Raw genomic sequence first — 15,095 nt, 5'->3', positions numbered from 1 at the left:
ACAATAAATGCTGTATGTGTTGTAACTTCTCCACTGACTGGCAGTTCTCTATTTCTTTCTCTTTTCTCAAGTTTCCCTAATCCCTGAGACACAAAAATATTGAAAACTATTATATAAAATTAGTTGATAAAGCAGGATTTAAGAGTATTGGCTCCAATTTTAAAAGTCCTACTGTGAGTAAAATGCTATTAAATAGAATTAAAGATAATCTTTTATGAAAAAATGTAGAACTATGTTTCGTGATTGGACATGTATAACCTATATGAGACTACTTGCCATCTTGAGAAGGGGCATGGGATGAAGAAGGAGAAAAATTTGGGATGCAAAAGTTTATGAAAAATGAATGTTAAAAACTCATTACATGTAATATTTCAAAAAAAAGTTCTCACTATCCTGATCAGTTAATTTCTAGATGAGACTCACTTTCAGCAAAAAGATCAGAATTTGCTGAAGTCTCAGAAGATAATTAACATTTTAATCAATGAAGTATTTTTCATTAAGGTATGTCTGTTGGGGGAGGGGGCAGAAACAAGATAGTGGCATGAGAGCATGCTTTCCTAAGAGCTGTCTCCAAAATATTTCAAAAACCTTAAAATTATGACTAAATTTTCAAGAGACAGGACACACAGAAAGATCCAGTGAGGCAATTCTCCAGCCCAAGGTAATCTGGAAGATCATGGGAAGGCTCTGTTCCATGGGGTTGAAGGGGGCAGCAGTGGGTTGGGGCAAAGGAGCTCTAGCCTTCTGGGAACAACCCAAGGGGCAACTGGGTCCCTGGGAGCTCTGGCTCCATGGCAGCAGAAACAGTTCCCTAACCTGCCAACCCAGGGAACAGCAAGCACAACTTAAAATATCAGCAGAGAAACGTCTGCCAGAGTGAGTGGCAACCATGACTCTCAGTGCAACCCAAATCCCAGGAAAAGGAAGTAGGTCACAAAGCTACACAGCAGCTGCTTCCAGAGCAATCAGCCCACATTAGGTTAGGGGGTGGAGAGAGACTGTCAAGGTCTCTCCTCTGTCCCTGGGAGAAGACTCCAGTGCTTTGTCCACATTCAGACCCTGGTGGGGACCCCCCCCCCCAATAGAGCAGGGACCCTCCTCACAGCTCCAGGGCAGAGGGGTGTGCTTGTGATCATCCACAGCCCAAAACACAGACTAGGAGAGCACTTAGAGCATCTCAAAATCCCAAAACCAGGGCAGAGGCTAGGGAAATAAACAGAAAAATAAAGGAACCTGACCATAGACAATTACTTTGCTCCCATGGAGGATCAAAACAGACACATTCAGAAGATGACAAAGTCCAAGCAGCTGTGTCCAAAACCTCCAAGAAATATAGGAGTCAGGCTCAACCTATGGCAGAGTTCAAAAGAGAATTTGAAAATCAAGTAAGAAAGGTAGGGGAAAAAATGGGAAGAGAAAGGAGAAAGATGTAGGAAAAACATGAAAACCACTTCAGCAGCTTTGTCAAGGAGATGCAAAAAAATGCTGAAAAAAATAAAATGCTATGTGCATACCCTTTGATCCAGCAATACCACTACTGGGTCTATACTCTGAAGAGATTATGAAAAAGGGTTGTACAAAAATATTTATAGTAACCCTGTTTGTGGTAGCAAAGAATTGGAAATTAAGTGAATGTCCTTCAATTGAGTAATGGCTTAACCAACTGGTATATGTATGTCATGGAACACTATTGCTCTATTAGAAACCAGAAGGGATGGGGATTCAGGAAAGCCTTGAAAGATTTGCATGAACTGATGCTGAGTGAGATGAGCAGAACCAGAAAAACATTGTGCACCATAACAGCAACATGGGGGTGATGATCAACCTTGATGGACTTGCTCATTCCATCAGTGCAACAACCAGAAACAATTTTGAGCTATCTGCAATGGAGAATACTATTTGTATCCAGAAAAAGAATTATGGACTTTGAACAAAGTCCAAAGACTATTACCTTCAAATTAGGAAAAAAAAACCTTATTATGTAATTTTGCTATCTCATACTTAATTTTTCTTCCTTTAAGGATATGATTTCTCTGTCATCACATTCAACAGAATGCCTTCTGTGGAGGGTGGGGAGAGGGAAGCAAGAATGGGGGGAAAAAATGCAAAACTCAAAATCTTTCTAAAAAAATAACATTTTAAAAACTAGTTTAGGTCAAATGGAAAAAGCAGCTCAAAAAAAGTCAATGAGGAGGAGAATGCCTTAAAAAGCAGAATTGGCCAGATGGAAAAGGAGATAAGAAAGCTCTCTAAAGAAAACAACTCCTTCAAATGTAGACTGGAACTAAAGGAAGCTGATGACTATGCAAGGAATCAAGAAATAATAATACAATACCAAAAGAATTAAAAACTAAAAGAAAATGTGAAATTTTTAAAGAATTTCTAACAGGAAAGTTGCCCTGATATTCTAGAAGCAGAGGGCAAAATAGAATTTGAGAGAATCCACCAATCTTCTCTTGAAAGCTATCCCCCAAAAAAATAACCTCCAGGAATATTATAGCAAGTTCCAGAACTCCCAAGTCAAAGAGAAAATATTACAAGCAGCAAGAAGGAAACAGTTTAAATATCATGGTGCTACAATCAGGATTACAAAGGATTTAGCAGCATCCACATTAAGGGCTTGTAGGGTTTGGAATATGATATTCTGGTATGCAAAAAGAGCTTGGAATGCAACCAAGAATCAACTAACTGGTAAAACTTAACATCCTCTTCTAGGGTAAAAGATGGACTTTCAATGAAACAGGGCAATTTCAAATGTTCCTGTTGAAACAGCCAGAGCTGAACAGAAAGTTTGATCTTTCAAGTACAGGACTCAGGTGAAGTATAGAAAGGGTGGATGAGAAGGGTAAATTATGAGGGATTTAATGATGATGAACTGTGTGTATTCCTGCATGGGAAGATGATACTGATAATACTCATGAACCTTCTTATTTATTAGAGCAGTTAAAAAGAGCTTTTATAGACTAGGCACAGGAGAGAGTCAAATTTGAAGGTACCTTTTTAAATGGAGTCGATGGGTGAAAAGGAAATGTACTGGGAGAAAAGGAAAGGAAGGGTAGAATAGGCTAAGATAGTTCATGTAAAAAAGTCAAGAAATCGCTTTAGCTATATATTTTTTTGCATTGGTATGGAATGAGGGGAGGAGGGGGGAATGAGGGAGCCTTCCTTCTCATCGGAAATGGCTCAGAGGGGCAGCTAGGTGGCGCAGTGGTTAGAGCACCAGCCCTGGAGTCAGGAGTACCTGAGTTCAAATCTGACCTCAGACACTTAATAATTACCTAGCTATGTGGCCTTGGGCAAGCCACTTAACCCCATTGCCTTGCAAAAAAAACCCTAAAAAAATGGCTCAGAAAGGAAAGAAAGGAAACAGCATACATACCTAATAGGGCATAGAAATCTAGAAGAAAAAGGAGAGAAAGGGGATGGGAGAAAGGGGACAGGGAGAGGGGAGGGGGGGTGTAGGGATAGAAGAGAGGGTAGATCATGGGATCAGGTAATCAGATATGACACATTTTACTGTTTGCAAGATGGTGAGATTGGCTGGCATGTCTGGGACCAAGGAGCTGGGTGGTTGCTGGGTCTCTGGGGTGGGATTTGGGCTTGGGGCCTCCTGGCCCAAAGGCCAGTACTCTGTCCACTGCATTACTCAGCTGTCCCACAGCACACTTTTCTTTTCTTTGTTTCTTTTTTTTTTTTTTTAGGTTTTTGCAAGGCAAACGGGGTTAAGTGGCTTGCCCAAGGCCACACAGCTAGGTAATTATTAAGTGTCTGAGACTGGATTTGAACCCAGGTACTCCTGACTCCAGGGCCAGTGCTTTATCCACTGAGCCACCTAGCCGCCCCCCACAGCACACTTTTGAAGAAGGACAGAGTGAAAGGAGGGAGAAAATATAATAAATGGTAGTGGGGAGAAATGGAGGAGGGAATTACAATAAGCAACAGCAACTGTGGAAAAATATGGAAGTAACTTCTCTGATGGAGCTGTGATAAAGGATATGATTCAACCAAGAGACAGAGCTGATGGTATCAGAACACAGACTGAAAAAATAAAATAAAACAAAATGGCATGTCTGGTTTTTAGACATAATACTATTGCACATTTAGTTAGTTCTTGCCCTTCATTATCAAAGAAGACTAAAATGACACCACTATGTTTCAGACAAATTGCAGTGTGTCCTACTATGGTTATCAGACCAATATGAGCACAGAATGCTTTACCACAGGCCAGACACAAATAGTTCATGTGAATACTTGGGGTGGGGTTCTCTAAGCTTTCATTTCCTTTGAGCTGCTTCAATTCTGCCTTTCTCATATAGTGCAGTACTCTCACTGATAAGGGCACACCATGCTGTACAATCAATTCTAAAGTTCTTCAGTGAGACCTCCAGTGTCTCAGTATCATTTTATCTGACCCCCCACCTTGTGAGTATTTGCCCTGTATGAATTCTCCATAAAATAGTTTTTTTTTAACAAATGTATATCTGCCATTCTAACATGTCCAGCCCATCATAGTTGCATTCTCTGTAGTAACTTTGGAATGCAAGACAGTTAAGTTCCAGAAAGGACCTCAGTGTCTGATATCTTCTCCTGCCAGGTGATCTTCAGAATCTTCCTAAAACAATTTAAATGGAAACCATTCAGTTTCCTGACATGGCGCTGGTAGACAGTCCAGGTTTCACAGACATATAGCAGTGAGGTCAGCACAACAACTCTGTAGACTTTCAGGTTGGAGTCAGTCTAATACCTCTTCTCTCCTACAGTTTCTTTCAGAGCCTCCCAAATACTGAGCTAGCTCTGGCAGAGCAAGTGTCAACCTCATTGCCAATTTGATCCTCCTTGGAAAGGACACTGCCAAGGTAAATGAACTTATCCACAGACTCAAACCGTCACCATTTGCTGTAAAGACTGATTCTACATATGGATGGTGTGGTTCTGACTGATGGAGCACCTCTGTTTTCTTGGTGTTAATTGTTAGACCAAAATTAGCACAAACAGCAGAGAATCAATCCATATTTTGTTGCATCTCAGCTTCAGAGGCTGAATTGAGGCACAATCATCTGCAAACAGAAGATCATGCACCAACACTCTCTCCACTTTGGTTTTGGCTTGTAGCCTTTTCAAGTGGAAGAATTTGCCATCAGTGTGGTAGCTGAATTTGAGGCCATATTTATCCTCATTGAAGGCATTTGATAACATGGTTGAAAACATCAGGACAGCAGGGAGCAAGGATACATCCTTGTTTCACTCCATTGGTGACTGGGAACTCTCGAGAGCATCATTCACTATCCAGAACCTGGGTATGCCAGCCATCATGAAATTGATGTACAATACTGATGAACTTCTCCAGGCAACCAAATTTTGACATAATTTTTCATTAAATTCTCACAACCAATGGTATCAAAGGCTTTGGTCTTTGATTTACAAATGTTGCATACAGACCTCTACTTTGTTCCTGGCATTTTTCCTGGAGTTGGCAGGCAACAAACATCATATTGACTGTTCCTCGACCCTTTCTGAAGCTACACTGGCTCTCAGGAAGGTGACCAACTTCCAAGTGAAGGATCAGTCTATTGAGAAGGACTGGCAAAAATCTTACCAGCAATGACTAAAAGAGAAATACTCCTGTGATTGTCACAGGAAAATCCATTCCCTTTACCTTTATAGAGATGGACAATCCTTGAATTCTTGGGGCATAACATCTTCATGTCATATAATCTGGAAAATTTCAGTCAGTTTTTGGAAAAGCAATGTATCTCTCTCCTTGTAGATCTCAACTGAAATAGAATCAGCACCAGTTTCTTTGCCATTTGAAAGGAGCCTAATGGCATTCAAAAACCTCTTCTTCAGTTGGAACTTCAGCTAGGGACTGATTGACTTCAACTTGAGGTAAATGGTCAATAGCTTCTGCATTGATTGATGAAGGTCTATTAACAACACTATGGAAGTGTTCAGCTCATCTCTCTAGGATCATGTCCCAATGTGGATCCATCAGCACTGAGTAGTTGAGATGCTCCATATGTCTTTGACTCATAAATAGCCTTCAGGGCATCATAAAAGCATTTTTATTTGTTACTGACTGCATAAACTTGAATTTTATCTGCCTTCTTACTGAGCCAAGAGTCCTGCATCTCTCTAAGCTTCGCTTGGACTTTACTTTTGAGGGAAGTAATTGCTGCCTTCTTAGAAATGGATGAAAGTTCCTGCTGGTAAATCCTGTGGAGTTTTTCTTTTTCAGTTAGCAGTTCAGTTCTTATTTCCCTATCATTTTTATTGAACCAGTCTTGGTGTTTGCAATTATTCTGTCCCAGATGAGCAAATGCAGCAGTGCACACCAGATCTCTGAAAGCTGCCCACTCCTTTTCTGCTCCACTGTTACCAACTGTGTGTTGGTTCAGTTTTCCCTCCAAGTTAGCAAGAAACTGTCCCCATTCAGAGAGACACTCTAATCTCTTGGCATTAATTCTTCTAGTATCCATTTTGCCTTGGGGCAGCTGCTTTGACTGGATGTGAATATTTAGCTTAGTGAGGATGAGTCTGTAAGCAGTCCAGCACTCAGCACCACACATTGCCTTTGTCACTCTCACATTCTATCTCTTCTCCTTGTGATCACATAGTCTAATAGATGCCAATGTTTGCTATGAGCATGCATCCAGGAAGTTTTTAATTGCATTTAGGTAAATGGAAGACAGTGTTTGAGACGAGAAGGTCATGAGAGAGGCACAAGTCTTCAGTAGCAGGTGACCATTGCTGTTGCTGTTTACAACTCCATTCCTTCCAAGGATTCCCTGCCATGCTAGCCTGCTCTAGCATTAAAGTCACCCAGAATTATATTATAAGCTTGTCCTCTTTTGGTACATTGATGATAAGGGTCTCCAGGTCTTCATAAAATTTTTCTTTAACTTCATCAGTGTTCATCATGGTGAGATCATCAGCACTGAGGGTCACTTTCCTGGAAGTGACAATCTCATTGTCATGAGCCTATTCCTTTTAGTAGGCATTCAAGAATGTTGACTAGATTTAGTTTTGATTGCAAAGCCTACTTCAGATTCTTGGCATTCCCTTTCACTGTGGCCATTCCAGGGGGAAAAATGTATCCAGATTTTGGTAAGCTAGTCTTCTTTTTGCTAGCCTTCTTTCACTCAGGGCTGCTATTTGGATACTATACCTGCTGAGTTCTCTTGCAACAAGAGCTGTTTGTCCTTCAGGATCTTGTGTTGCCTATAAGTGTGTGCACATTCCATGCACCAGTGGTGAGTGGTATCTTATTTGAAGAAGTTTTTGAATTTTTTTTGTGTCCCAGCCACACTGTGAGATCCTTGCCTGTCATAGTAATCAGACAATTTTTAGGGCCAATTTTCTAGTCCCTTCCTCACAACAGGAAGTGAGCAGTTTGATACTTAAAAGGGTTGTTCAGTCACCCAGGGTGCTGCCGAATCCCACTGCTGTCTTTAGTGGAGAAATGACCCTATGAACCAATGTGCAGGATTATGACTACAGCTCCCAATGTATCCACACCATGTGCTTAAATTCGATTTAAATGAGATAGAGCGGCGGTGGGGCCAAGATGGTGGAGAGAAGACAGGCACAGTTCTAAAGTCTCCTGATCTCTTCCCAATCTATCACATGAAACAAACCTCTTAAAAGAAATCTGAACCAGGAAACCCAGAAAGAAAAGCCAGGAAAGGAAAATCTACCTCAGGATTTGTCTCCCGCAGCAGCCTTGGTGGAGTACCAGCAGGTGAGTCTGAGCTCCCAGGGAGGATCAGCCAGACCAACAGCTGAATCGGAACCAGGAGTCTGAGGGCCCAAGAGCCGGACCTGCTGGATCAGCGGTGGGGCTGGATGAAGGAGGCTTAGGTCCACGGGGAAGCAGAGGCGCTGGTGTTGGGGCTGTCCCCCTGGAGCTTGGGGAAGGGGCTGCGTGGAGAGGTCTGGTGCAGGACAGCTGAGGACACCATCCCTGAGCTCCTCAGGTCTGAGAAACTCTGAGCCCAGGCCTCCATTGCACTGAGATCTTCTCCCAAACAAATGCAAATTATTTCTGCCTCAGGCCCAGGTGTGTGAGCAAAAGAACCAGCCCAGCTGAGGAATGACCTCAGGCCAGGGTAAAGCCCACCATTGATTGAAGGCAAAAGAATTCAATAGCTCCAATTCCCTCCCTCAAGCAAAGGGAGAAGGCCTTGCAACCAAGGTCACAGACACCCCAGAGAGGGCAATCAGCTCCTCCTACTGGCCAGCCAGAGAAACTGCACTCAGTAAAGCCTTTAGAGATCCCAAGCCCAGGTGAACCAGCCCCACCCAACTCAAGGTCTTAGCATAATGAAGAAGGGTCAGCAGAAAGGGGGAGCCATAGAAAAATTCCTGGAAGGGAAAGACCCCAACCCAGAGAGACTTAGAACCTCTGAGGAGAATACAATCTGGTCTCCAGCACAGAAAGACTTCCTTGAAGAAATAAGGAAGGAGTTTAAAAATCAACTGGAAAATTTGGGGGAGACAATTAATACCTTGCAAAATGAGAATAATTCTCTCAGATCCTCAAATGAGCAAATGCAAAAAGAAATTAATTCTCTCAAAACCTCAATTGGTCAAATGGAAAGCGCTTTCAAAAGTAGAATCGACCAATTGGAAAAGGTTAATGAAGAAAACTCCTCCCCCCCAAAAATAATGGAGTCTACAGAAACTAATGACTCCACGAGACAGCAAGAGTCAGTTAAACAAAATCAAAAAATAGAAAAAATAGAAGCAAATGTGAAATACCTCATCAACAAAACCACTGACCTCGAGAATAGATCGAGGAGGGGGAACCTGAAAATTATAGGACTTCCTGAAAACATTGAAGAGAAAAAAAGCCTGGACTTAATATTACAGGATCTAGTGATGGAAAACTGCCCTGACATCATGGAATCGGAGGGCAAAGTAGTTATTGAAAGAGTACATCGATCCCCACCAGAAAAAGATCCTAAAAGGAAAACACCAAAGAATGTTGTGGCCAAACTCCAGAACTATCAGATAAAAGAGAAAAATCCTGCAAGCAGCCAGAAAGAAACAATTTAAATATCAAGGAGCCACGGTAAGGATTACGCAGGACCTGGCTGCATCAACTTTAAGGGATCGAAGGGCCTGGAATGAGATATTTCGAAGAGCACGAGAGCTTGGAATGCAGCCAAGAATCTACTTTCCTGCAAAGCTGAGCCTTCTCTTCCAGGGAAAAAGATGGACATTTAACGAAATGGAAGAATTCCAAAAATTTCTGATGAAAACATCAGAGCTAAACAGAAAATTTGGATATCAAACAGGAGGTTCAAGAGACACATGAAAAGGTAAAAAAAAAGGGGGGGGCGGTAAAAGAAAAAAAATGCAATCCAGCAAGTTGAAACTGGCTATATCCCAGCCTGGGGGGGGTGGGGTAGAGACTCTCATAAATCCTGAGAAATGTAGCTCTAACAGAGAGAATATACCTAGCCAGAAATGATAGACATCCATGACCTATCCTTGAGACTGATATCTAATGAAATGTAACTGGCTTTAACTCCACCGGGGAGAAAGACTCTAATAACTCTCAGGAATTTGGATTCTATTCAACAGAATACACTGAACTAGAAGGGTGAGACACTCAGAATTTTCTATGACTTAGATAGAATGATCTAAAAAAAAATACACTACCTCCCTAAAAAGGGGGACAGGAAAGAGATGGGAGGAGGGAGGGGATTGAATGGGACAAATCTCATTACACTAAGAGGTACAAAAAACCTATGGTAATAGAGGGGAAGAAGGGAGAAGAGGAGAAACACCTGAATCTTCTTCTCATCAGACTTGGCTTAAAGTCAAGCTACACATACTCAGTTAACTTATAAAACATCTAACCTTTCAAGAAGTAAAAGGGGAAAAGGGGAGGGGGGACAGAGAAAGGGAGGGGGAGTGGAGGAAATAAGGGGAAATAACAAAAGGAAGGGAAGGGAACAGGGAAAGGGGAAAGAAAGGGGAGGAAGTGATATAGAAGGGCAAACACACTGAAGGGGTGGTATTCAAAAACAAAATACTGGGAAATATGAATAAAAGGGGGGGAAAGGGGGAAAAATACAAACAGAGGGAAGATAGCACAGAGGGCAATAAAGAATTAGTAATCATAACCTTAAATGTGAATGGGATGAACTCTCCCTTAAAATGTAAGCAAATAGCAGAGTGGATTAAAAACCAAAATCCTACAATATGCTGCTTACAAGAAACTCATTTGAAGCAGAGAGATACATATAGAGTAAAGGTAAAAGGTTGGAGCAAAATATATTTTGCTTCAGCTGAAGTAAAAAAAAGCAGGGGTAGCAATCCTTATCTCAGACAAAGCAGCAGCAAAAATAGATAGTGTTAAAAGAGATAAGGAAGGAAACTTTATCCTCCTAAAAGGTCCCATAGACAATAAAGTCATTTCAATATTGAATATATATGCACCCAGTGGGACAGCACCCAAATTCTTAGAGGAGAAGCTGAAAGAATTACAGGAAGTCATAGACAGCAAAACTCTACTAGTAGGAGACCTCAACCTCCCACTATCAGATCTAAATAAATCAAATCATAAAACAAACAAGAAGGAAATTAGGGAGGTAAATAGATTGTTAGAAAAATTAGATATGGTAGACTTATGGAGGAAACTGAATGGGGATAGGAAGGAATATACCTTTTTCTCTGCAGTACATGGAACTTATACAAAAATTGACCATGTACTAGGACATAAAAACCTAATGATCAACTGCAGAAAGGCAGAAATAATGAATACATCTTTCTCAGATCACAATGCAATAAAAGTCATATGCAATACTGGGCCAAGGAGATATAGACCCAGAGCAAATGGGAAACTGAATAACCTCATCTTAAAAAATGAGTGGACCAAAAAACAAATTATAGAAAGAATTAACCATTTTATCCTAGATAATGATAATAATGAAACAACATACCAAAAACCTATGGGATTCATTCAAAGCAACTCTCAGGGGATATATTATAGCTCTAAATGCTTATATGAGTAAATTGGAGAAAGAGGAAATCAATGAACTAAACATGCAACTAAAAAATTAGAGAAAGAACAAATCAAAAATCCCCAATCAAATACCAAATTAGAAATTTTAAAAATCAAAGGAGAAATTAATAAAATTGAAAGTAAAAAAAACTATTGAATTAATAAATAAAACCAAAAGTTGGTATTATGAAAAAACCAATAAAATTGATAAACCTCTGGTCAATTTGATTAAAAAAAGAAAGAAGAAAACCAAATTGCTAGTATTGTAAATGAAAAAGGTGAACTCACCACCAATGAGGAGGAAATTAAAGTAATAATTCGAAATTATTTTGCCCAACTTTATGCCAATAAATTTGATAATCTAAGTGAAATGGATGAATATTTACAAAAATATGAGTTGCCCAGGTTAAATGAAGAAGAGATTAAATATCTGAACAACCCTATCTCAGAAAAAGAAATTCAACAAGCCATTTGTGAACTCCCTAAAAAAAAATCTCCAGGGCCTGATGGATTCACAAGTGAATTCTACCAAACATTTAAGGAACAATTGGTTCCAATCCTATATAAACTCTTTGGAAAGATAGGGAAAGATGGAACTCTGCCTAACTCTTTCTATGAAACCAATATGGTACTGCTACCTAAACCAGGAAGAGTTAAAACAGAGAAAGAAAATTGTAGATCTATTTCCCTGATGAATATAGATGCAAAAATCCTAAATAAAATCTTAGCAAAACAACTACAACAAGTCATCACTAGGATAATACATTATGATCAAGTAGGATTTATTCCAGGAATGCAGGGCTGGTTCAATATTAGGAAAACTGTTAGTATACTCAATTATATCAATAACAAACCTATCAGAAACCATATGATCATATCAATAGATGCTGAAAAAGCTTTTGACAAAATACAGCATCCATTCCTATTAAAAACACTAGAGAGTGTAGGAATAAATGGACTGTTCCTTAAAATAATGAGCAGTATCTATCTGAAACCATCAACAAGCATTATACTCAATGGGGAGAGGCTAGAGGCATTCCCAATAAGATCAGGGGTTAAACAAGGGTGCCCATTATCACCACTACTATTCAATATTGTATTAGAAATGTTAGCATCAGCAATTAGAGAAGAAAAAGAAATTAAAGGAATTAGAATTGGGAAGGAAGAGACAAAACTCTCATTATTCGCAGATGACATGATGGTCTACCTAGAGAATCCCAAGAAATCATCTAAAAAACTACTGGAAACAATTAGCAATTTTAGCAAAGGTGCAGGTTATAAAATAAACCCCCGTAAATCCTCAACTTTCCTATATATGACTAGCAAGAAACAGCAGGAAGAGCTAGAAAGAGAAATTCCATTCAAAGTAACCTCAGACAGTGTAAAATACTTGGGAGTCTATTTGCCAAGACAGACTCAGAATTTTTTTGAAAACAATTATAAAACACTTCTCACACAAATTAAATCAGATTTAAATAACTGGGCAAATATCAACTGCTCATGGATAGGTAGAGCTAATATAATAAAAATGACAATTCTACCAAAACTAAACTATCTGTTTAGTGCCCTACCAATCAAAATTCCAAAAAATTACTTTAATGAGCTAGAAAAAATTGTAAGTAAGTTCATATGGAGAAATAAAAAGTCAAGAATTGCCAGGAGCTTAATGAAAAAAAATGCAAACGAAGGTGGCTTAGCACTACCCAATCTAAAATTATATTATAAAGCATCAGTCATCAAAACTGTTTGGTATTGGCTAAGAAATAGAGTGGTGGACCAGTGGAATAGACTAGGGGTAAAAGCAGGAGAGGATTATAGTAATCTGCTGTTTGATAAACCCAAAGAGTCTGGCCACCTGGATAAAAACTCCCTCTTTGATAAAAACTGCTGGGATAATTGGAAGTTAGTATGGAAGAAACTTAGATTAGACCAACACCTCACACCCTTTACCAAGATAAGATCCAAATGGTTACAGGACATAGACATAAAAAACAATACTATAAGCAAATTAGAAGATCAAGGACTAGTCTACCTGTCAGATTTATGGAAAGGGGAACAGTTTATGACTAAGGAAGAGTTGGAGAACATCACTAAAAACCAATTAGATGATTTCGATTCCATTAAATTAAAAAGTTTTTGCACAGGTAAAACCAATGTAATCAAAATCAAAAGAAAAGTAGTAAATTGGGAAACAATCTTTCCAACTAATGATTCTGACAAAGGACTCATTTCTAAAATATACAGAGAGCTGAGTCATATTTTTAAAACAAAATGCCATTCCCAATTGACAAATGGTCAAAGGATATGCAAAGGCAATTTACAGATGAGGAGATCAAAGCAATCCATAGCCATATGAAAAAATGCTCTAAATCATTAATTATTAGAGAAATGCAAATTAAAGCTTCATTGAGGTACCACCTCACACCTCTCAGATTGGCCAGTATGACCAGGAAGGATAATGATCATTGTTGGAAGAGATGTGGGAAATCTGGGACACTATTACACTGTTGGTTGAGCTGTGAACTCATCCAACCCTTCTGGAGAGCTATTTGGAACTATGCCCAAAGGGCAACAAAAATGTGCATACCCTTTGACCCAGCAATACCACTACTGGGTCTATACCCTGAAGAGATGAGGAAAAAGGGTAAAAACATTACTTGTACAAAAATATTTATAGCAGCTCTGTGGTGGCAAAGAATTGGAAATCCAGTAAATGTCCTTCAATTGGGGAATGGTTTAGCAAACTGTGGTATATGTATGTCATGGAATACTATTGTTCTATTAGAAATCAGGAGGGACGGGATTTCAGGGAAACCTGGAGGGATTTGCATGAACTGATGCTGAATGAGATGAGCAGAACCAGAAAAACACTGTACACTCTAACAGCAACATGGGAGTGATGTTCAACCTTGAAGGACTTGCTCATTCCATCAGCGCAACAACTGGGAACAGTTTTTGGCTGTCTGCAAAGGAGAGTACCACCTGTATCCAGATAAGGAGCTGTGGAGTTTGAACAAAGTACAAGGACTATTCCCTTTAATTCGGAAAAAAAAACCCAGATGTCTTATGGTTTGATCTGGTTACCTCTAAGAATTCTGTTCTCTTTAAGGATATGATTTCTCTCTCATCACACCCAATTTGGATCAAGGTACAACATGGAACAAAGTAAAGACTGACAGAGTGCTATCTGTGGGGTGGGGGTGGGGGGAGGGAAGCAAGATTGGGGAAAACTGTAAAACTCAAATAATATCTTTAATAAAAATTTAAAAAAATAAATGAGATAGAGCTACATGAAATCAACTCCCTCATTCTCTATTCCAAGGTCATCATGATCCAGCATAGCAACACAGAACAGCTGGTGATGGTTCTAGATGCAGTGGCATCTTGGCATCTTCAATGTCTAACCAGTGTCTCACTAAGCTCTAAGAACTCCACAGTACTTACTTCAGTTGACTCCATGGCTTTTGGAATGAATTGCTCTCCTCCATCCATTCCATCTGAGGAAGACTTCACATTCTTGGTATAGATACCCCTCCCACTACTCCCTATAATCTTGAGACTCCCTCAGTTACCCTCAACCTGGTTTAGCCCACCTGCTGAAACAGTTTAACCAGGGTGTGACTGCTGTGTATGCTACAGCTTCTTTGACTCACAGGTGAGAGTTAGGTGACTCAGATGGACATCAAAGATGGAAAGCAACTCTGAAGAGGGCTCAGCAGCCCTCACACTAAGGTACCAGTCTTCCTTGAACACACCCTACACCCCTATTGCGCAATAGTGTAAACATAACTTTTACATACCCTGGGAAACCAAAAACTTTGTGTAACTTTATTGTGATGGTGGGATATTATTACTGTGGTCTAAAAACAAACTTAAGTTCATACAACCCTCCACCCCAATTACTGTCTAATTTGTTTAAATGATGATATAACATAAATATCATTTCACTTCAATCCATAAACTGTTGGAAATACTGACTAATCCCATATATTATATTGAACTATATAGCTGTGCCTGTACACAAGCTATCTCTTATCCATAGAATGCATTCTCTCTTCATATTTGCCTCGTCAGATCCCTAGCC

Source organism: Macrotis lagotis, chromosome X (assembly GCF_037893015.1).
Source record: "Macrotis lagotis isolate mMagLag1 chromosome X, bilby.v1.9.chrom.fasta, whole genome shotgun sequence".
Taxonomy (NCBI): Eukaryota; Metazoa; Chordata; class Mammalia; order Peramelemorphia; family Peramelidae; genus Macrotis; species Macrotis lagotis.
This window is presented reverse-complemented; position numbering follows the sequence as displayed.